The 23,001-nt window shown below is 41.2% G+C and overlaps 1 long non-coding RNA gene across 1 annotated transcript in view; it reads right to left on the bottom strand.

Moving 5' to 3' along the window:
* LOC134354243 (uncharacterized) overlaps positions 1-23,001 on the bottom strand; it is a 106,253-nt gene that overhangs the window by 13,227 nt on the left and 70,025 nt on the right. Inside the window, exon 4 of the long non-coding RNA XR_010019743.1 lies at positions 9,966-10,020. This is a non-coding gene — a long non-coding RNA (uncharacterized LOC134354243). The remainder of the gene's footprint in view (positions 1-9,965; positions 10,021-23,001) is intronic.

Consider the following 23,001-nt stretch of genomic DNA (forward strand, 5'->3'; position numbering starts at 1 on the left):
AGGTTGTAACTCTAGTCAGCTCTATCTTGGGTACTAGCCTAGAAGTACCCAGGACATCTTCAGGGAGCAGTGTCTCAGAAAGGCAGCGTCCATTATTAAGGACCTCCAGCACCCAGGGCATGCCCTTTTCTCACTGTTACCATCAGGTAAGAGATACAGAAGCCTGAAGGCACACACTCAGTGATTCAGGAACAGATTCTTCCCCTCTGCCAACCGATTCTTAAGTGAACATTGAACCCTTGGACACTACCTCACTTTTTAATATACAATATTTTTATTTTTGCATGTTTTTAATCTATTCACTATTCACATACCGTAATTTATTTATTTATTATATATTTTTTCTTTTCCATATTATGTATTGCATTGAACTGCTGCTGCTAAATTAACAAATTTCACGTCACATGCCAGTGATGATAAACCTGATTCTGACCTTTGGAGTAGGCTTCTCCCTTGAAGGGCGTAAGTCCTTTTAAATTCATTGACTGGACTAAAGGCAGTATCCAGCAGAACACAAATGTTCAGTTGGCTTCCGCAACGTAGCCCAATGTGACTACCAGCTGTGACTGGGGTATACTGATTGGTTCATTGAATAGAATGGCACTTGATCCTTGACCTCAGCAGAAAGCAACAATTTCCATATCAAACAAGCCTGGACAAACAGATCATATAACAGAGGGCAAAGCACTGGGAAGTTAAGGAAACTGGAAGTATGCTGTATTATAAATGATAAAACAACCAAACCCAATAAACAACTGTATTCTGTTATTCAGCCACAAGTTAAATCCTGATACTACTGATGCTTTTTCAAAGACCACTGATAGCACTTACTACTCTTCCGATCAAATATTTTTAGTTCAAAAGAGATCAAAAAGCTGAATAAGTGTTCACATTTCATAAATACATTTTTTTGACTTCTATGTCTGTGCAAGATATCTCTACGTCAAAAGATTTATCATCCCTGCTTCAGAGAGGATAAAGTACTATTACAAGATTCATTAACTAATTTCATTCAATTTAAATATTATTATACCTACTGAATGCTTGCATCATTTTTGAGTCAGATAATGTTTGCTATCTGGTTGGTAGTTGGATTATATGCTATTAAAAATCTCTTTGCATTAAAGCCAATAGGGGTAATTTTAGCATTAAGCACATGACATTGGAGGAGTCATATGTTTTAAGCCCACCTGATACTCAGTGTAAAGATTTTCTCTTGTTTCTTTGTGTTGATCAGTGTAAAGGACAGTTAATTGAATTGCTTAAAAATCAACATGTCCTCTCTGCTACTTGCACTGAAGCACTGTTGACCTCTAAACTGAATTGTCAAGAAGTTTGTTTAGGGTAGATTTTGCAGGGGCAATATGGCAATTCTACATGTGTCAGTGATGACACGTTTTGGATTTCCACATGTGTGCATTGTCATGGGGATACCAAATTGTTTACTGGCATCTCTCCAATTTCCTCTGTCATTGGACTCCTCACAGGTGGAATAGATGCAGGAACTGCTTCTCCATTGATTTCAATATTGGACAACATCTGTGAGGCACTACTAAAGTCATTGAAATGTACAGCTCAGAGACAGGCTATATGGTTCAACTTCTGCTTCCATGTTAATCCCAGCACTCAGCATTTGGTCCATTGCCCAGTGATAATTCAAGTGTTCATCCAGATCATGTTTAAATGCTGTCGTTGACCCAGTTTCAACTATTCTCTCAGGCACTCTCTGGATGCAGAAGATCCTCCTCATATCCCCTTTGAATCGCTTTCCCCAACCCTAAGCCTATATTCTCTAGTTTTACCTACCTCCGGTATGGGGAAAGTTTGGGAACAATCTACCCAAATCTATATCCTTTGTAATTGTATATACATGAATTACTTCTTTTTTTATTTTTATTTTGAGATACAGACCCTTCCAGCCTAACAAGCTGGTACCACCCAATCACACGCATGTGACCAATTAGCTTACTAGCCCATGTATCTTTAGAATAGTTCAAAAGTTCAAGATTATTTGTCTTTCAACCATGCACATACTGTATGTACAACTAAATGGAACAATGTTCCTCTGGGGCCAAGGTGCAAAACCCAGTAACATACAGTCACACAGAGAACACAGCAGATGTGGTTACAATAGCACACACCATCACAAAATAATATTAGTCCAAGTCCCTGCATAGCATGGCCTGAAGATTGATGGTGCATGAGTTGTCATCCTGGAGCCATGTTTCTGCAAGAACAAGCACGCAGCAGTTCCTCATCTCGTGCTGGTTCAGCAGACAGAGACAAATCCGCTTATCTCATGCTGGGACCAGCCCACAAAGTAGCTCAGGTTCCAGCACACCTGTTGCACTTTGCACTCTCTCCAACTCCTCCCTTGGGTGGCTGCACAGGCAATGCCACGGCATGAGAGCTTGGTCCGCACAACAACTGAAGCCACGCAACTCCCCCACCATCGGTCATGCCATTGAATCAATGAACCAGATTTGCAGTATCTTATTACCAATGTCCAACAGGGTCTTGTGATCATCCTTGTTAACCTCCTCCGCTCCAGGCAGAAGAGATCTAGATTTCGCAACTGAACTGCTCCACCCCAGGCAGCATTCTAGTGAATCTTTTTCACACCCTCTCCACTGTTATCACATCCATGGTTACCAGAACTGCAGGCAGGACCCCAGCTGAGATCTGATCAAAGTTGGAACGCATGCATTTAGGAGGATGAAGTTGGAGCATAGCCCCCCAACTTCTGTACTTGATGCCCTGACAAATAAAGGCCAGTATCCCAGATGCCTTCCTAAGTGCATTATCTACCTGTTTTGCTAGCTTCAAAGATGCATGCATTTGTACTATGTTCCTCAGGACTTAAGACCCTACCACTCATGGTGTATGTCCTAGCCTCATAAGAGTGCTCCCAAAATGCATTCCTTCACATTTGTCTGGATTTAACACCACCCTGTCACTTTTCAGCTCATTTCATCAACATACCAATATCACTGCAGCCTATGATTCTCTTCTACACTATGTATATGACTCTATCTAAGCACCTGTACATGAGCAGAGACCTGCTGAGATTACACAGGGAACTGAATCAAGGAGATGAATAAACACAGCAGGGACAAGACACTTATGATTCAGGACCTCACTGCTGGGTTAGTTCCAAATCTAGAATTTGAAACAATTGTTCAGAATGCCAACAGAACATATCACCATTATCCACCCAAGGTTTGATTGGCAATTGCCTTTCCTGCTCCTCTTGTTCCTGATGCATTCCAAGTTCTGCATCTGTGGCTTTGCGGTCTCCCTGTTCATTTTCCAATCATAGTGAATAATTTCCTACTTTCTTTTTGGGTGGCGGGATGGGGATCCATCTCTACTAAAGAGGGTGTAAGGTACTCCTTCCCTCCACTAGCCTGCAGGCCACCTTTGGGCAAGGTGTAGTACCTGCTTAACCCCAGATCAGGGTCACGTGAAGCCATGGGAGCAGGTGGTGGATGATTATATGACAGTTCATGTCAGAAGTCCTGGCTATGTGACCACTGACGCCAGGTAGACAATCCCTGAGCAGTACTGATATTGGCTGGGGTTACCCATCTTGTAAAGACACAGCCCAGAAGAAGGCAATGGCAAACCGCTTCTGTAGAAACATCTGCCAAGAACAACTATGGTCATAGACCATGATTGCCTACATCATATGACATGGCACATGAGGAGGATGATGAAGATAGTTTTCTTACTCGAAGTTGACCTTAATTGCCAGTCCATCCCCTTTGTTTAAAATAAAATCACTATCCAAATCAACTAGCTGCATTTCGCAATAAAAGGTTCATAGACACTCCGTCCCTCATTGGCCTATGTACATTTTGCGTCAAAAAGCTCTTTTGGACATAACTCGAAAATTCCACCCTCCAAGTCTCTAAGGTGTTAAAATTACATTTTAGTTGCTTGAGTTTGTGTGTTGTGTTTTAGTTCATGTTTTTATAGCATTAAATGTTTTCATAGTTTGATTAAGGTTTAATAGTTTAAAAAAGCACACAATACGCTGGGTCTAGGCCCAAAATATCGACAGTTCATTCCTCTCCATTGATGCTACCTGATCTGCTGAGTTCCTCTGGCATTTTATGTGTTGTTCTAGATTTTTAGCATAGTGAATATTTTTGGTTGCTAGCTAAGTCATAGGACTGATATAGCCACATGTCAATTATTTCATAGACAGGATACATTCTTACCCAGACATAACGAGATGTATACAAAATGCTGGAGGTACTCAGCAGTTCAGGCAGCATCCATAGTTGTAGAAATACATACAGATCCTGCCGACCTGTTGAGTTCCTCCAGCATTTTGCATGTTTTTCCAGATTCTAGCATCTACAATATCTCGTGTCTGCATAATATAATACATATTCAAAATCAACCACGTGATGTTAAAGAAAGATTTAACTAGGAGAACCACAAAAGAAAAGTATGAACTTTCCTCCTGGATCATCTACAAGAACAGAAAGCTTGCTACTGAACATAATTTCACATGGGTCGTTCTCATCAAAAGTCGGGCAGATGAGTCAGGGTAATCTTCAGGTTTTCAATTTATTTAACCAGCCAGGTTATATAGTTCTTTTCAGGAAGTGAATCACTCAGCTCCAATCTACCCGAATAAAAGCCACTCACAGACTAACCTTGCAATCTGCCCTAAGCAATCAATGGAATAATGCAAGGTCACATCTTGCAGTTATCTTCGATTCAAGGATGAGCTCAAGGTCTCACCTCCTGCTTCACTACCTATTCTTATTAAAGACTGAACATAAAAGATCATTCATTAGTTGGTCATAGCACTAGCAAATCAATCATCTTAAGGCTTCATACTGAAAAATAAAACATTTCATTAAAACTGAGTACAGGTTTCCCCCACTATTCAAAGGTAGAGCGTTCGTATGAAACTGCTTGTAAGTCGAAATGTCATAAAGCGAAGAAGCAATTACCATTAATTTATATGGGAAAAATTTTTGAGCGTTCCCAGACTTAAGAAATAACCGACCAAGTCATAACAAATAACACATAAAACCTAAAATAACACAAGCATATAGTAAAAGCAGGAACGATATGATAAACCTATATAAAGTAGAAATAATGTATGTACAGTGTAGTTTCACTTATCAAAATCGGAAAGACAGCGAGCCAAAATCGATATGGAGAAAAAAATCGGCACGTACACACATGCGCATGTACGCGCCTATGCACGTACACGCATGTGCACACAACTGCCCGCACAAGGCTTCACGGTCATGGTAAACACACGTATATAGCGGACTTTTTTTCATAAAAGCGAAAATCCTCTTTGGTTAGAGAAAACAGGTACTAATGTAGGTCTTTCGTAACAGTGACCTGTTGTAAAGCGAACGTTCGAAAAACAGGGGGCCACCTGTATATATAAGTCTATACTAACTTGCACAAATGGTGGGAACATTATGGGACTATTTTCAAACAACAGCCATTGTTTCATGGTTAATATTTGGGTAGTAAAATTTTGAAATTAAAAATATGTACTATTGACATCCGTTTCAGATGTTTTTAAATAGGCATAAAGCATAACTGTCAACAATACAAAGGTAGCTGTTTAAATTTGTCCTGATTAGCTCAGCCATAAATGTAGGCTACCATTGTGGAAATTGGCAAAGGATGAGCCATGCCCATTAGGTACCTGTTTATCTTTTACAATAGCTAGTAGTGCAGGAAGGAATTACTACCCAGGGACTTCATTTTTGCAGTTATTTGAAATATTTATTTGGAGTCCCTACTGTTTCAAGTCATCTCAGGACCCCCATCCCAATCCCTTCCCCAACCATTTCTATTTTCAAGCTGCCCAAGATAATTTTTTTGCTGCCAAAAACTAGCAAACAGTGGTGTGTCATCTTTTTAACTCACATAGTGCATTAGCTGAATTGAAATAAAGTTGGATCAAGCCTTCCATTATGGGCTTGGACAGCCACCGCAAATGCCCTTCTCAACTTACACTTCTTTAAATGTAGTCTGAAAATCAGAGGCAAAGCACTTTAATATCAAATCTTAGGGGGTAGAATTTTGTTTTCATCACTTGGAATGTGTCTGCCCAGAGTACAGCAAGGAAGATCAGGTAGCTGGGATCTAAGAAGATAACTCTATGTTTGGTGTAAGCCGAACAACAGCACATAATCCAACACATACCATCCCTACTGTGAAGAATGGGGGTGGCTGTATCATGCTGTGGGGATGCTTCACTGCAGCAGGCCCTGGAAGGCTTGTGAAGATAGAGGCTAATATGAATGCTGCAAAATACAGGGAAATCCTGGAGGAAAACCTAATGCAATCTGCAAGAGAACTGCGACTTGGGAGAAGATTTGCTTTCCAGCAAGACGATAACCCCAGGCATAAAGCCAAAGCTGCACAGGAATGACATAAAAGCAACAAAGTTAATGTCCTGGAGCAGCCAAATCAGAGTTCAGACCTCAATCCAATTGAGAATTTGTGGCTGGACTTGAAAAGGGCTGTTCACTCAAGATCTCCATGCAATCTGACGGAGCTTGAGAAGTTTTGTAAAGAAAATTGAGGAATTTGCAGTGCTCTGATCTGCAAAACTGATAGAGACTTATCAACACAGACTCAAGGCTGTAATTGATGCCAAATGTACATCTACTAAATACAGATTTGAAAAGGGTTAATACTTAGGCAATCAATTATTTTGTGCTTTATATTTGTAAATAATTTAGATTACTTCGTAGAAAAGTGTTTTCACTTTGAATTGAAAGAGCCCTTTTCTGTTGATCAGTGTCAAAAAAGTCAGATTAAATCTACTGTGATTCAATGTTGTAAAACAATAAAACATGAAAACTTCTGGGGGGGGTGAATATTTTTTATAGGCACAGTACATTGTTTCATCAGAAAGATAGGGGTGCATTGTCTTTGTATTTGTGAATCAGATACTGCACGGTGTGTAGTTTAGTCTGGATAACCACAGCCATACACTGGAGAATGTATTTTCAAACACACCTGCAATGGTTAGCATGCTTAGGTTAGAACTTACAGATATCAGTGGCTTTCTTACATGGTGTTATTGTCTTTTTGTACCATTTAGATTCCTAAACTTCATTGCTGAAGTCACATCATTGAAGGACAAATGTGTTACAGAAATCCACCAAATCATTCAACATAATTCTTGGATTTACACTCAGTGGCTATATTATTAAGTACCTCTGAACAACAACTAAACCCCCTGACCATGTCTGTATGCTTTTATGCATTGAGCTGCTGCCACATAATTGGCTAATTAGATATTTGCAGTAATGTTCGAGGTCTTCTGCAGCTGTAGCCCAACCTCTTAAAGGTTTGATGTGTTGTGCATACAGAGATGCTTTTCTGCACATCACCATTGTAACTTGTGATTATTTCAGTTACTGTCACCTTCCTGCCAGCTTAAACCAGTCTGGCCATTTTCCTCTGAGCTCTCCCATTAACAAGGAACTTTCACCCAAGAACTGCTGCTCATTGGGTGCTGTCATACGGTGGAGGCTCGGAACGGACCCAAGTGCAAGACACAGACACAGAAGTAGTAGGGACAGGATTAGGATACAGGGTGAAGGCTAGGACATGGACATGAAAACCAGGAACCTGGAACAAGACTGGACAAGAGAGCTAGGAGCCCGGGCTTGGACTCCGAGCCAGAGACTGGACAAGGACCCAGAACCCAGGTCTTGCCTCTGGCCCGGATCCCAGAACTAAGCAAGGACATGACTTGGCTGGCAGGTAGGATGAGGCTGGAGTCTTCAGACCTGAGGCGAGGCTGCAGACCAGAGACTTGAGGCGAGGCTGGAGACCAGAGACTTGGGGCGAGGCTTGAGACCAGAGACTTGAGACAAGGCTTGAGACCAGAGGCTTGAGACTAGAGGCTTGAGACTTGGGGTCTTGAAGCTTGGCTTGAGGCAAGGCTCGTGGCTTGGAGTCTTGAAGCTCCTCCTGGGCAGGGCGCGGATCACCTGGGCAGAGCGCAGATCTCCACCCGACGGAGGCAAGGCACAGGAAGGGACAGAACCAACCGCAGGGTAACGGCAATATGGGCCTGGCTTACCCCACGGATGCAAGGGACAGGAAGGGACAGAACCAACTGCAGGGTAACGGCAAGACGGCCTGACTTACCCAGGGGAGGCAAGGGACAGGAAGGAAACTAGGTACAGGGTGGCTCCAAGCCAAGACTACAGGCGAAGCAAGGCGAGAGTTATTGGCAAGACAAGGCTGGGCTTCAGGCGGGGAAACAGAATGCAGGGGAAGGGATACAAGGAGTAAGGACAAGAACAATCCAGCAGCCATGCCCTGATTTCTGGAGGTATTTATGCAGCCAGCCCCAACAAGAATCAGCTGCCTCAATTAGTGCTCAACAGGAACAGAAACAGGGTAGACAGGAAAACCTGGAGCAAGGGTCGATGGACCGGACCGTGAACCGGAATGCGGACTTCATAGACCGGACCATGACAGGTGCTTTTTTTTTGTTTCTTTGCATCATCCACTGTAATCTCCGGAGTCTGTTGTGCATGAAAATCCCAGGAGATCAGCAGTTTCTGAGATACTCAAACCACCCTGTCAGGGACCAACAATCTTTCCACAGTCAGGGTCACTTAGCTCACATTTCTTCACTATCCAGATGTTGGTCTGAACAGCAACTGAACCTCTTGACCATGGCTGCATGCTTTTATGCATTGAGTTGCTGCCACATGACTGGCTGGTTAGATATTTGCATCACTCAGCAGGTGTACGGATGTAATTAATAAAGTGACCACTGAGAGTATATCTTCAGTAAACTCAATGCAGGAGGTGTGAAATGCCTTGTGATAAGTTACCAATTATATTATGTTACTGAACGAAGCTAAGATTTACTCCTTAAAATTAAACAACTAAAAATCAAAGTATTTTTTCACTATTTCCACTAATTGTGAAACAATAATCTGAATGGAATTTTAATAAATTATTACTTTGATATAATGAAGAAAAGTGGAGTATTTTTTAACTTTTTTAAAAACAGTTTTCTCTTGTGTATAATCTGGCATTCTCACTGCTGAAATTCCACAAAGCAGATGCCAACTGCTGAAAGTAAAGCACCAGATTTCATAGCACTGAAGTTAGATTCCTGTAACATTACACAAAATTACCAGGAATGCTTTTAGTACAGAATTCATTTTTAGACAATACAAAGCTATGCTTGGTATTTGTAACTATCAGTGAAATGTTACAAATAAGCCATGTTATACTTATAAAATAAAGGAAATAACAGAGTAAAACCAAATAGAGTTTTGTTCTCAAAGTGATGGTTACATGAGCTTTGAAATTATGTTTGGTAATGATCAATGTACAGATATTAAGCACTTTTGAATTGAGTTCCTTTGCTTGTATTAATATGTTTAAAATAAAATGTTAACATTTCCACAAAAATGACATATGAGTTTATTTTAAGGCCCTAAATGTTCAGACAATAATGTACACTATGTACTGTTTCAATGCAAACAATCCATGTATTAATAAGGTTAAATTTTTCCTATTCTACTGTAAAGAAAGTAACATTTCAAAGTTGAATCAGTGTGTTCAAATACATTGTTCAGTCAAATAAATAAATGTTTCTGTACACCATGAGGGGGTATTTAATAGCATTAGAAGATATCAAAATGTGGAAATATATCAAACGATTATGAGTTCTGATCATTCATAAGGACAATTTCTTATAAGGTTTGAAGCTGAATGCTTCTCATTTGGATGACTCAGGCCCACACTACTGAGTTCTGTTGACTTAGTGAACTATCAGGGTTACATGTGTTTCTTTCGAAGACAATAATTTTGTTGCCCAGTTGTAAAACCATCACATGAGAAAGACACAATATTGTATTATTTCCTTTATTTTAAAGACTTTTTCTAAGAGAAGGTATAGACAGATATAATAAATAAATTTGGAAGCTTACCTCATCAATGACAAACCACTGAATCACTGCACAGGAGGAGGACACCGATCCTGACCTTGTTAGGAAATGAAAAGAAATGATTTTAAAACACCGTGTTCAGTTCGAGCAGGGGACCAGAATAAACACAGAAGCTAGAAACTAATAGCGTTGGCTTAGAACTCATGCAGAGCACTTGAAGGCCACCAGTGGGCAATCTGTTGAAACTATCAAAGATTGGTTTAGGTGGATGAAGGAAAAGGAGATGAAGGCATGTGGGAACAAGATGAGTAAATACATTTAGAGAAATCTTTTTTTTTGGAGAGCAGCCAGCATAAAATGACTGGGCAATGTGACTTATCTCTGTAACTTCTGTATATTTCTACATTTGTTTAAGTGTCAAATAAGACTGAGGTATAGAGGTTTCCATGTAGATAGTATACCTATCAAAAATTGAATTCCAAAGCAAAGATGAAAGATTGAGATAGCATTCTATTAATTGTGACATCAAGAAGCTCTGGGAAAATTGGATATCAAGAGGAAGACATTCAAATGGTAGAGGTCAATCTATTTAGCACCAGTTCATCATTTCCTCAGGGCAGAATGATAGGCCAAATAATTTTCAGATGATTCATTTATCACCTTCCCTCCATTTTCCCTAAACATTAACTTTATTCCCGATCTAAAGAATGAGAACCTTTCTTCTAAAGGGTAGAACAGTAGCCTAGCAGTTGGCACAATTGTTCTATAACACCAGCGATCACCAGTTGGGCATTGATCCATGCCACTGTCTGTAAGGCAATTGAATTGAATGATCTTTATTGTCATTATACATAGGTACAATGAAACTCTGTTTGGCTTCCTCTCAGGCAATTAAATAAAGCGGTAGATAAAAACAAGACAGTAATAGAAAAACAGTATTAAATAGATAAGTAGCAGAAAATAAGTTGCAGCAGCACCAACAGAGACCACAGGTATCCTCTGGGTGCTCCCACATTCCAAAGACGTACCACACAGAGTGTGTGGATACGTGGCCATGTGGTTAAGGCATTGGACTAGCTACCTGAAGGTCGTGAGTTCGAGCGCCAGCCGAGGGAACGTGAGTAAGGCACTTAATCACACATTGCTCTGCGATGACACTGGTGCCAAGCTGTATTGGTCCTAATGCCCTTCCCTTGGACAACATTGGTGTCGTGGAGAGGGGAGACTTGCAGCATGAGCAACTGCTGGTCTTCCATACAACCTTGCCCAGGCTTGCACCCCGGAGAGTGAAGATTTTCCAGGCGCAGATCCGTGGTCTTGCAAGACCGCACAGGGTTAGTGAGTTGTGGCCATACTCTATTGGTGCCAGAAGCGTGGCAACACTCATGGACTATATCCAGCACAATCCTCGCTGACTTGATTTCATGAAAACAATACATTCCACTGCACGTCTCTATGTGCATGTGACAAAAAATCAAATCTCTTTAATCTTCCTTCCCCCATGAGATCCCCAGAGACTACCCCCATCGTCGAGAATTTTAATTTCTCACCATCCGCACCATAGATTTTACCAGCAAGGTTTGAAAAGTCTGACCTGGAAATGGAAACAGACTATCCATTGAACAGAAACTCTATGCCGTTAACATTTGCGGCAATTTACAGAATCAAATTATCCCATGAATTTGCATGTCTTTGGGGTGTGGGAGAAAATCAGAAAACCAGGGCAATGCCACCAGATCTTGGGGAGATCATGCAAATTCCACACAAGCGAAGGCAGAGGTAGGTTTGGACCTGGATTACTGAGGCCTTAGGGTAACTGTGCCATTGTGCCATTCACTTGGTGGAATAATGAATTCTTGCCCTTTCTTTTCTAATAGAATATATTCTATTGTGGTATCAGTTCCCTTATATTTTACTAGCTTTACCAGACATCCAACATTCCACTTACTGTACATATCCAAATGAGACACATGAGATAAAATAGAACAATGAAAACCTTTACTTGGTTTGCACTAGAAAAGTGATGATTCAGTGACGTGTTCGTAAGGGGCTTGTTATACAAGTTCTCAACTTCAGAAATTTAGACTTTAGGGAAGGTGCTAATTGGTTTTATTTTATAAAGCCAAGAAATCTCTGCAGCTAATACCCCTATGGTTTCAAAACCTGAGGTATAATAGCATATGCTATATTACCTTTGAACTGACACCATCCAAGCCAAGTTTTCTACTCACTACTACCATCAGGCAGGAGGTACTGAACCCTTAGGTCCCACACCACTCAGTTTGGGAGCCAACAACCATCAGGCTCCTGAAGCGGGTGAATAACTTCACTTACCACAAGTCTGAACTGCTTCCACAACCTACAGAATTACCTTCAAGGAGTCTTTACTCATTCTGTATTTTTTATGTACACAGTTTGATTTTTATTTTGCTTATTGGTTGTTTATCAGTCAGTCTGCAGATAGTTTTTTCATAAATTCTATTATATTTCTTCACTTCCCTTTTAAGGGCATACTTTTGAACCAACTAAATGAACTGGCGCTTTTGCAATCTCCTGGAGGATTTGGGGGACTAGACTCTAGGGAGTGCAGGTAAAGCTGGGGTGGCCAGCACTGGGGGTAGACACTATGTCATGGCCTAATAGCGGAAGACAAACCCATGGACAGCTCCATTAGTCTGCAGTGATTTATGCATTGAGCATGATAAAAAAAAAACAGTGCAGTCTGCCTGTTTGGCTGGTCTCCCTCTCTCTCGCTGCTGCTGTCGGGTGGGATGTGAAGGACTATTGGGTGCCAAGCCACCAGGCTCGGGTTCAGTTGTTGCCCTATAGCCATTGGGCTACTGGACGGGCTTCACTCACCTCAGTGCTAAATGGGCTCTGCAGCCATGGAGTCATGTTCCATCAAGTCAAGTCAAGTCACTTTTTATTGTCATTTCAACCACAACTGCTGGTACAGAACATAGTAAAAATGAGACAACGTCTTCCAGGACCATGGTGCTACATGAAACAATACAAAAACTACACTGAACCACGTAAGGGAAAACACGAAAACTACACTGAACCACGTAAGGGAAAACACAAAAACTACACTAGACTACAGCCCTATCCAGGACTGCATAAAGTGCACAAAACAGTGCAGGCATTATAATAAATAACAAACAAGACAGTAGGCACAGTAGAAGGTATAGTAGGTTGGTGTCAAGCCAGGCTCTGGGTATTGATGAGTCTGATGGCTTGGGGGAAGAAATTGTCGTGAGAGCCTGAATTCTTCGGTGCCCTTTTCCAGATGGCAAGAGGGAGAAGAGTTTATATGAGGGGTGTGTGGGGTCCTTCATAATGCTGTTTGCTTTGTGGATGCAGCGTGTGGTGTAAATGTCTGTGATGGCAGGAAGAGAGACCCCGGTGATCTTCTCAGCTGACCTCACTATCCGCTGCAGGGTCTTGCAATCCAAGACGGTGCAATTTCCAAACCAGGCCATGATGCAGCTCCTCAGGATGCTCTCAATACAACCTCTGTAAAATGTGGTGAGGATGGGGGGTGGGAGATGGACTTTTCTCAGCCTTCGCAGAAAATAGAGACGCTTCTGGACTTTCTTTGCTATGGAGCTGGTGTTGAGAGACTAGGTGAGATTCTCCACCAGGTGAACACCAAAAAATTTGGTGCTCTTAACGACCTCTACGGAGGAGTCGTCATTGTTCGGTGGAGAGTGGTCGCTCTGTGTCCTCCTGAAGTCAACAACCATCTGTTTTGTTTTGTTCACATTCAGAGACAGGTTGTTGGCTCTGCAACAGTCCGTTAGCCGCTGCACCTCCTCTCTGTACACTGACTCATCGTTCTTGCTGATGAGACCCACCACGGTCGTGTCATCGGCGAACTTGATGATGTGGTTCGAGCTGTGTGTTGCGGCACAGTCGTGGGTCAGCAGAGTGAACAGCAGTGGACTGAGCACACAGCCCTGGGGGGCCCCCGTGCTCAGTGTGATGGTGTTGGAGATGCTGCCTTCAATCCGGACTGACTGAGGTCTCCCAGTCAGGAAGTCTAGGATCCAATTGCAGAGGGAGGTGTTCAGGCCCAGTAAACTCAGTTTTCCAATCAGTTCCTGAGGAATAATTGTGTTGAATGCTGAACTGAAGTCTATGAACAGTATTCAAACGTACGTGTCTTTTTTGTCCAGGTGGAGGGTGATGGCAATGGCATCGTCTGTTGAAGAGTTGGGACAGTACGCGAAGTGTGTTTTTATTAACTTTTTGTTTACTATTTGCACGAAGTGTCCTCTTTTGCAAATTGAATATATGATCATGTGTGTTTTAGTGAATTCCAAATTTAAACTTTATTATCAAATCTTAAAAAATAGTTCAAGATGGTGCTGGTGAATCTCAGCAACTTCTGGCTGGTGGTCAATGAAACAAAGAAAACAACTAAATACTTTAGTCCTGACGAAGGGTCTCGGCCTGAAACTTTGACAGCACCTCTTCCTAGAGATGCTGCTTGGCCTGCTGCGTTCACCAGCAACTTTTATGTGTGCTGCTTGAATTTCCAGCATCTGCAGAATTCCTGTTGTTTGCGTTTTTAAATTCACTACTGCGAAGCCTCTTTCAGTGATGCCTACACCGAAGAAGTTTAGATCCTCTCTTCGACGGGAGTTCAGTGAAACCATCTCTCACTGCTCCCCATCTGTAATTTCTTCGGCTCTTCAACTTTTCGACCACACTTTGACTCAGACTCGCTACCACAGCCATATATCCTTTCTTGGAACGTGCCTCCGTCGCCAACTTACTCTAGTTGGCTTTAGGATTCGTTTCCGAGCCTCTCAATTTGGACCTTCTGAGGATCCCAGGTACTCACATTTTATTGACTCTGCCTCTCGCCGCTTCTCCCGTCAAGCTCTGAAGGCGACGCTCTCCGCCATGAGGAGGTACTTGGTGTCCCTATCCCAGACCCTTCCACACCTTCGGGACACTTTCTTCGCCGTCTGTAATGGTCCTACCCGTTATTTCATCCTCCGTCGGATTCACGCCTGCAATCGCCGTTTTTTTGACTTTGTCATGTTAGGCAAAGATCACAAGATCCTACATCTACGGACTCCAGAGCCTGCTGGCCATGAAACTAGCAGGCATGAACTTCAGATTGCCTCAGCCATTGATCTCACCGGCTCCAACACCTCAGGGCATATTCAAAACCCGGACTCCAGCAACGACCATGGACACATTCGAAGTGTCCTGACGAAGGGTCTCAGCCTGAAACATCGACTGCACCTCTTCCTAGAGATGCTGCCTGGCCTGCTGCGTTCACCAGCAACTTTTATGTGTGTTAACTAAATACTTTGTTATTTTCTCTATTTCTGGTAAACAATCATTGCAAACACTAGCCTGTAACTTCCTTTTGGACTTGGAGGCAATTCGATTCGGCAGAACTGAGGCGAGGTGAGGCAGTGGGCCCTTCGCCGAGAGCGAGGAGGACCCAAGGTTCGATTGGTTTAAGCGCCTGGCTGAATTGCAAAGGTCAGGTACAGGCTAAATCTAGGCAGCGGGGTCCAGGCCCCAGAGCATACCAAAGTGGCTGAACCCAATGTTTGGACTGCAATTTAAGCACCAGGCCAGATTGGAAGGTCAGGGTGTCGGACCCGAGGTGAGTTTCAAGTCAGTTCAGTTTGCTGCTCCACTCTGCGCTGAATTGTGGGTCGGTGGATGATCTCTCTTTGTGGTCTTCAGTTCCGAACGCCATTTGCTTGCATGATTTGTTTTTTTCTGCACATTGGGTGTTAGGTTGTCCTTTTTTAATGGGTTCTTTTGGGTTTCTTTGTTTTGTGGATGCCTGTTAGGAGATGAATCTTAAGGTCATTTAAGGTCATATAATATATGCATACTTTGAACTTTGAATTTTGACCTTTGAACTTATTTTCCTATAACTGCCCACAAGAAAATGAATCTCAGTGTTGTATATGGTAACAAACTTTTTTTATATACTTTGATAATAAAATTTACTTTCAACTTTGACATTTACATGTTGTATCTGGCAGAAACTATTATGTATTTAACATAAATAAATCAGTTGCAAAGATGTTTGAAAAATATCAAGGAAGTGCATTGGGAAACTTGTAAAGAAACAGAATAAGAAAACAAGTTTCTTATCAGCACTTGAAAAAGGAGGATTTAAATACAATGCCTTGCTAACTTTATAGATCATGACATGAGAGAATAGTTACATTGAGTCTAGGAGCAAGCTGTGGATTTGACTTATCAGGCTGCCTTACCAAGAATAGAAAGGCAATCTACCATTGTGTTTTTATTCTTTTCTTCTTCTTTCAAGACATTTTAAGAAAGCATTCAAGCAGCGTGACTTTGAAAAGTGATGTCAAGATCAATGGTCAGGCTTCAAAGTGATCAAAAGAATATGAATTGCAGGAATCCAGAATATATTTTTCATGACACAATCACGATTTAGAAAATGATGATGTGCTAATCACAAACATACATTAACTATGTTGGCCCTAGATTGGAATATTGTGCTACAATCAATAATCTTGATGCTCTCCCACCATGTCCCAGCATTCAATGAAGCTACAGTGAACAGCTAAAGATAACAAAAAAAGTTTGTTTATTGGTAAAATTCAACATGCACTCACGATGAAAGCTGAGGTTTTAGCAGGAATCATTGATTTATTCATTCTCAGATTTCTTCTTTGTCTAAGGGACACTGATGCCAGTGGCTCTCAGACCCATAGGAAAATAACTTTGTGCTCTTTGGGGCTTACTCTCTCCAATCCATCAAGCAGGTCAGAGGGTGTAGGTTAATTGCTCCACTTGGCAACCATATCCAAAACTTCATATGGTCTCCCCTCCATCAGAAAGAGATAAATGTTTTGGAACACAATTTCAGTTTTATCCTGAGTGGATCACATTGAAGATAATTTCCTGGTGAGGTCATGCCAATTGCAAAGTTGGACCAGGTACTTCCAAAAGTGATTCATATTAACATGCCCGACATCTTCCAGCACCAGTTATGCACCTAATGATAATGCTAGTTGAGAAATACCTATTGCTCTCTGTATTGACATAGATTAAAGAAGCAAGGGCTTGTGTTCAAGTTCAAGTTCGTAAATTGTCTTCTGACTAAATATACAGTATACCCCATACAACCAAACAAAACACACTATATATATCACACTCAACACATAAACCAAAATAGTATACTAAAAATAAGTTATTAATATGTATTTAGTATAGCATAGCACTGGTAAACAGTAACCAATCCAGTAAACAGCTCACTGTCCTAGTGATGGTGATAAGATATTATCAGTCTCATAATTCTGAATGTCGTTGCTTGTTTTTATTTTTTGCAAAATCAATCTCTCTCTCTCTCTCGTTTTTTTAAATTGGGTTCTTTCAGGTTTCTTATACACACTTCGATAATAAATGTACTTTGAACCTTGAATTTGGAGGGAAGAAGCCATTACCCATGCTGGCAGTCCTAATCTTGATGCTTCTGTGCCTCCTTCCTGATGGTCAAAGAGATTGTGGGATGGGTGTTAGGGCTCCTCAGCAATACTTTGGGCCCTTCAGCAGCAACACTCCTGGTAAATATCACAAGTAGGAGAAGGGAGACCCTGATGATCTTCTCGGTGGTTTTAACTATTCTCTGTAGGGGCTTGCGGTCTGATGCCTTACAGTTTCCATACCACACAATGATGCAGCCAGACAGGACACTCTCAATGGTGCTCATGAAGAAAGTTATTAGAATAGGGGCCTTGCACACCTCAATCTCCCCAGAAAGTCTAGACCCTCCTGTGCCTTCTTGAATAGTGAGGAGGCGTTGTGTGTCCAGGTTAGATTGTCCGTTATCTGCACAGCTAGAAACTTTGTGCTCTTCACTCTCGCTATGGCAGAGCCATTGATGTGCAATGGAGAGTGGTCAACCTGTGCTTCCTTGAAGTCCACAATCATCTCTTCTGTCTTGTCCATGTTGAGACTCAGGTTGTTTTTCTCACACCATTTGAAAAGCCTCTTTATCTCCTTTCTACATGCTAACCCATTATTGTTGCTGATGAGGCTGTACCACAACTGTAGTATCATCAGCAAACTTGATGATGCTTTTTCAGCTAAATCTGGCAGTGCAGTCATGAGTCAGTAGTGTGAACAGCAGTGGACACAACCCTGGGAGGCACCAGTGCTCAACGTGATGGAGCTTGAGATGTTGCTGCCAACTCGGAGTGACTGGGGTCTTTCCATCAAGAAGTTCCAGATCCAGTTACAGAGAGGTGTTGAGTCCCAACGAGGACAGTTTACACACCAGCCTCCGAGGGATGATCATCTTAAATGCCGAGCCGAAGCCAATGAAAAATATCCTGGCAGATAGGGCATTGTTTCCTAGGCAGGACAGGATGGAGTGCAGGGCCAAAGTCACAATGGACCAGTTTTATCAGGCAGCAAATAGGAAAAGGTCCAATGTCCAATGTAGCTGGAAGGTCATATTTTATATGACACATTAGCAGCCGATCATGCAGAAGATAATTTCCAGGTCAAATCATGCCAATGCAAAATTGGACCGGGTACTTCCAAAAGTGATACATATTGATATGCATAACATCTTGAAGCATCAGTTATTCTCCTAATGAGATCCTTGGTTGAGTAATACCCACTCGTACCTGTATTGACATAGATTTAAAAAGCAAGGTCTTGTGCCTGGGTTTTTCACTTTCATGAAGGTTAAGGTCAAATTGACTTTCAGCTTCTTCACTGCAGGATCTTCCCAAGTGGTCAGAGTAGATCTATGCGTATGTCCCTTTCATGTCTTTACACTAGTTGGAATTCATTAAAGAACAAATGATATCTCACGTACTGGGACTTGCTGGAATTACTGGTTTTACTCAGGCATGGACAAATGTATTCCTAAAAGCTCTCCTTAATAATCAATATTGTTTCCTCAGCGGGAAGGGCTTCCATTCACTGTGGATCATGTAGGTTTCCTCATGGAGAATTCAAAATTTCAAAGAAGCATTCATGAATTTATTCAAAGGGGGTGTACATTACTTTCAGCACCTCTCAGTGCCCAGAGAGATGGATGGATTCTCTCGGAGAGACAGTGGTAAGATAATCTGCTTCCACTCAGAACAACCGTTTCAACTTCCATATCTGGAGCTAACCCAGCAGACAGTTCCAGAATCACCTTGTACCTGCTGTGTTAACTTATCTCCTTGAGTCAGCACCTTGTGCAATCTCAGCAGGTCTCAGCTCATGATAAAGATGGGTTGAAAAGATGCATGCTGATAGCCTTGAAAAATGTCTTGGGTTGCAGAAAGATATCACATGTTGAAGACATGGTCTAAATAACGGCAGATGGAGTTTAATGCAGATAAGTGTGAGGTAATGTATTTTGAGAGTTTTAATGAGACTCGAAAATGCAGTGTGAATGGCAGAGTCTTAGTGAGTAATGAGGCACAAAGGGACTTTGGGACAAAAATTCAAAGGCCTTGAAGGTAGCAAGATTTATAAGTAACATGTTTAGGAAGACGTATGAGATACTGGCTTTCATTAGTCTGGGCATGAAATACAGAAGTAGGGAGCAACACACAAAATGCTGGATGAATTCAATGGGCCAGGTAGCATCTATAGACAGAAATGGACAATGATTTTGGTTGAAACCTTCACCAGTCCATAGATGCTGCCTGCCAAATGGAGTTTTTCCAAGATTTTGTGTGTTGCTGCAGATTTCCAGCATCTGCAGTCTTTCTGAAGACTTTCTAAAGAGGTGCCAATTAACGTTAAGGAAGTTGAAGTCACCCATGAAACAATTCTGTTTTTTTTGGCAACTTTCCAAAATGTGCCTGTTGATCTATTCTTCAGTGTCACTGTTGCTATTGGAGAGTCTATAGAGTACTCCCAACAGAGTGATTGCTCCCTTCCTGCTTCTGACTTACACCAACAGTGACTCAGTAGTCAATCCCTCCACAATATTCTCCCTTTCTACAGCTGTGATACTATCCCTGATTATCAATGCCACTCCCCCTTCTCTATCACCTCTCTGCCTGTCCCACTTGAAATAAGTAAATTCCAGGATATCTAGCAGCTATTCCTACCCTTGTGACACCCAAGTCTCTGTAATAGCTACAATGCCATAGTTTCATATATTGATCCATGCTCTAAGTGCATCACCCTTATTCCTGATGCTTCTCACATTAGACACATTTCAACTCATACAGCTGACTGCACTTATGTCCTATCCTTCCTCACAGTCTTTCTACGCATTGCATCCACCTTTGACACCAACTATACCATCATCTGACCTATCACTCACGTTCCTGTTGCCCTACCAATCGTGTTTAAACTCTCCCCCACAGGTCTAACAAACTTGCCCACAAATATGAAAAAATAAGCTTAAACTAGTTGCTATTCCTTTCCATGTTCAACATGATATTATTTTGGAAAATACAGTGTCCTTGCAAACAAATTGTTTAATTGCTTCTTTGAAATTCATCTATGAAATGGCCATAATAAACTGTAAGCAAGGATCTGGATTATCCCCATTACCGGAGGCTAAGTAAATTGTTGACAACATTTTCAGCCAAGGTCATCAACATTTGGAGTTCTAACTTACCAGCAGGGGGAGAAACCACCTCATAAATTGACATTTAATTTACCTATTCATCCTTGGTTTGAAATTACCCAGGATTCCTCAAATAAAGAAACTCACTTGGTAACGTGCTTGGAAAAATTGGCATTGCTTTCTGGCCTACGTGTAGGAAAAATAAACATGAGTAATTTAGACTTAGGTGGCTACTGAAAATGCTTTAACATCGTAAAAAAATAAAAATTAAATAATCATTATAGTATGCAATAAAATGTAGGTAAGAGATGCAGTTGTCAAGACTAGAACTTTAAGTGCTGAAATATGTAAAACTAACACTGATCACAGCTTTCTGCTGATAAATAATTAATACATCTAATTTAAACTTGGAAATTCCATTGAATATCTGGGTCTGCACTTTGCACAGCATCAAAGCAAGCAGCATACAAATGATATATAAAAGAAGTTTTTTTTTAAATGGACTAGATCCAAAAAAAGATTCACAACTTCCTGTGGAAGGTTACAGACTGCATATACTTAATATGGGTACAGCAATTTTCTTTTTATTGGCTGCTCTTGATAACCAAAATGTGACATTAATGTCAACAATGAGTAATATTTGAAAATCACCCTCATATCAAAGAAAAACAAAATCTTTTTGCTAAAGTAGTCTCTATTGCATTGCCATTAGAACCAAAATAATCATAAAATTCATGGGAATCTGTTTTCCAGAAGTAATAATGTTTCCAGCAATTGAACTTTGAAGATCACTCAGACTGTTTTGATATCGTGGTTAGCATAAGAAAATACAGGGTCAGAGGTAGGCTATTCAAACCTCAAACTTGCTCAACAATTCAGGAAGGTTATGATTGATCAGTATCTCAATGCTGTTGCAATCCTCATATCATTAATGTCCTGAAAAATCTTAATCTCTGTTTTGAATGAACACAATGACTGTCTTCCACGATAAAGTACTTCAATGGCTCACCAATCTCTGAGTGAAGAAATCTGAAACAATTTATCCCTTACTCTGAAACCATCTCCCAGCTCCTAGACCTCTCTGCAACTATCATGTAGCTAATTGTTACACCCTTTAAGAGTTTTATTGGTTTCAACGAAAATTGTTTTCATTCTTTTACAGACCAGTTGACTCAGTCTTTGCATGACAAATTGGTCAATCCTGGAATTAGTCCAGTAGATCTTTGCCTGAGGCAAATATCAGGGAAGAGAACCAAATTCCATTACGAAGAAAACATGGCAGCACCTCTACTTCCTTAGAAGTTTGCAAAGATTCGGCATGCCATCTAAAACCTTGACAAACTTCTACCGATGTGGGGTGAGGAATATATTTACTTGTTACATCACAGGCCAGTATGGAAACACCACAGCCCTTGAATGCAAAATCATACATAAGGTAGTGGATATGGCCCAGTCCTTCCTGGATGAAGCCCTTCCCCCCATTGAGCACATCTGCAGGGAGCGTGTTACAGGAAAGCAGCATCCATTATCAAAACCCCCACCACCTAGGTCATGTTCTCTTCTTGCTGCTGCCATCAGGAGGCAGGTAAAGGAGCCTCAGGCCCCATACCACCAGATTTAGGAACAGTTCTTATCCTCAACCATTAGGCACCTAAACCAAGGGAATTAATTTCCCTCAACTTCACTTGCCCCATTACTGAATTGTTCCCAAACCTATGGACTCACTTTCAAGGACTCTTCCTCTCATGTTCTCAATACTTATTGCTCTTTCTTTTCCCTTTTGAATTTCCACGGTTTGTTGTTGTCCATCCTATAGGGTGCAGTCCCCGACTGGTTTTATTGTGGTTTTTGGAGTTACGGTGCATACCCACAAGAAGATGAATCTCAGGCTTGTATATGGTGACATGTATGTACTTTGATAATAGATTTAATCATAACTTTACTTTGAACTTTTTGAACTTTGAAATCTATAGATGAGACTGCCTTGCAGACTCATTACGACTCTATACAATTGCAGTAAACCTGCTTTACTCTGTAAATAAATCCTCTCATTAAAAAAGACTGATATAGTGTTTGCCCTTTTGATCACTTGGTGCACCTGTGTCTTGGCCTTCAGTGACTTGTTTACAAGGACATGAAGTAACTTTGAACATCAACACTACTCAATTTCTTAGTGTTTAATGGATATTCTTCTTTTCTGTTATGTGCAGCAAAGTGGACCATATCACATTTTCTTCATTATATTCCATTGCCAAATTCTTGATCATGCACTCAGCTGGTCCACATCCCTCTGCAGTTTCCTTACATTCTTACAATCATACCCAATTTAATATTGTCAGCAAACTTGGAAACATGAAGTTAATTTCCCTCAGACAAATCATCAATAGACTGCGAATAGCTGGGGCCCAAACACAGAGTAGTAATTCGCCAATCTACGAGAGATCCATTTATACCCACTCTGCTGGCTGCTTTCCAATATCCAACTCTTAACTGAGGTCTGTATATTACACAAATTTTATGTGCTCTAATTCTGCT

Source organism: Mobula hypostoma, chromosome 11 (genome assembly GCF_963921235.1).
Source record: "Mobula hypostoma chromosome 11, sMobHyp1.1, whole genome shotgun sequence".
Taxonomy (NCBI): domain Eukaryota; kingdom Metazoa; phylum Chordata; class Chondrichthyes; order Myliobatiformes; family Myliobatidae; genus Mobula; species Mobula hypostoma.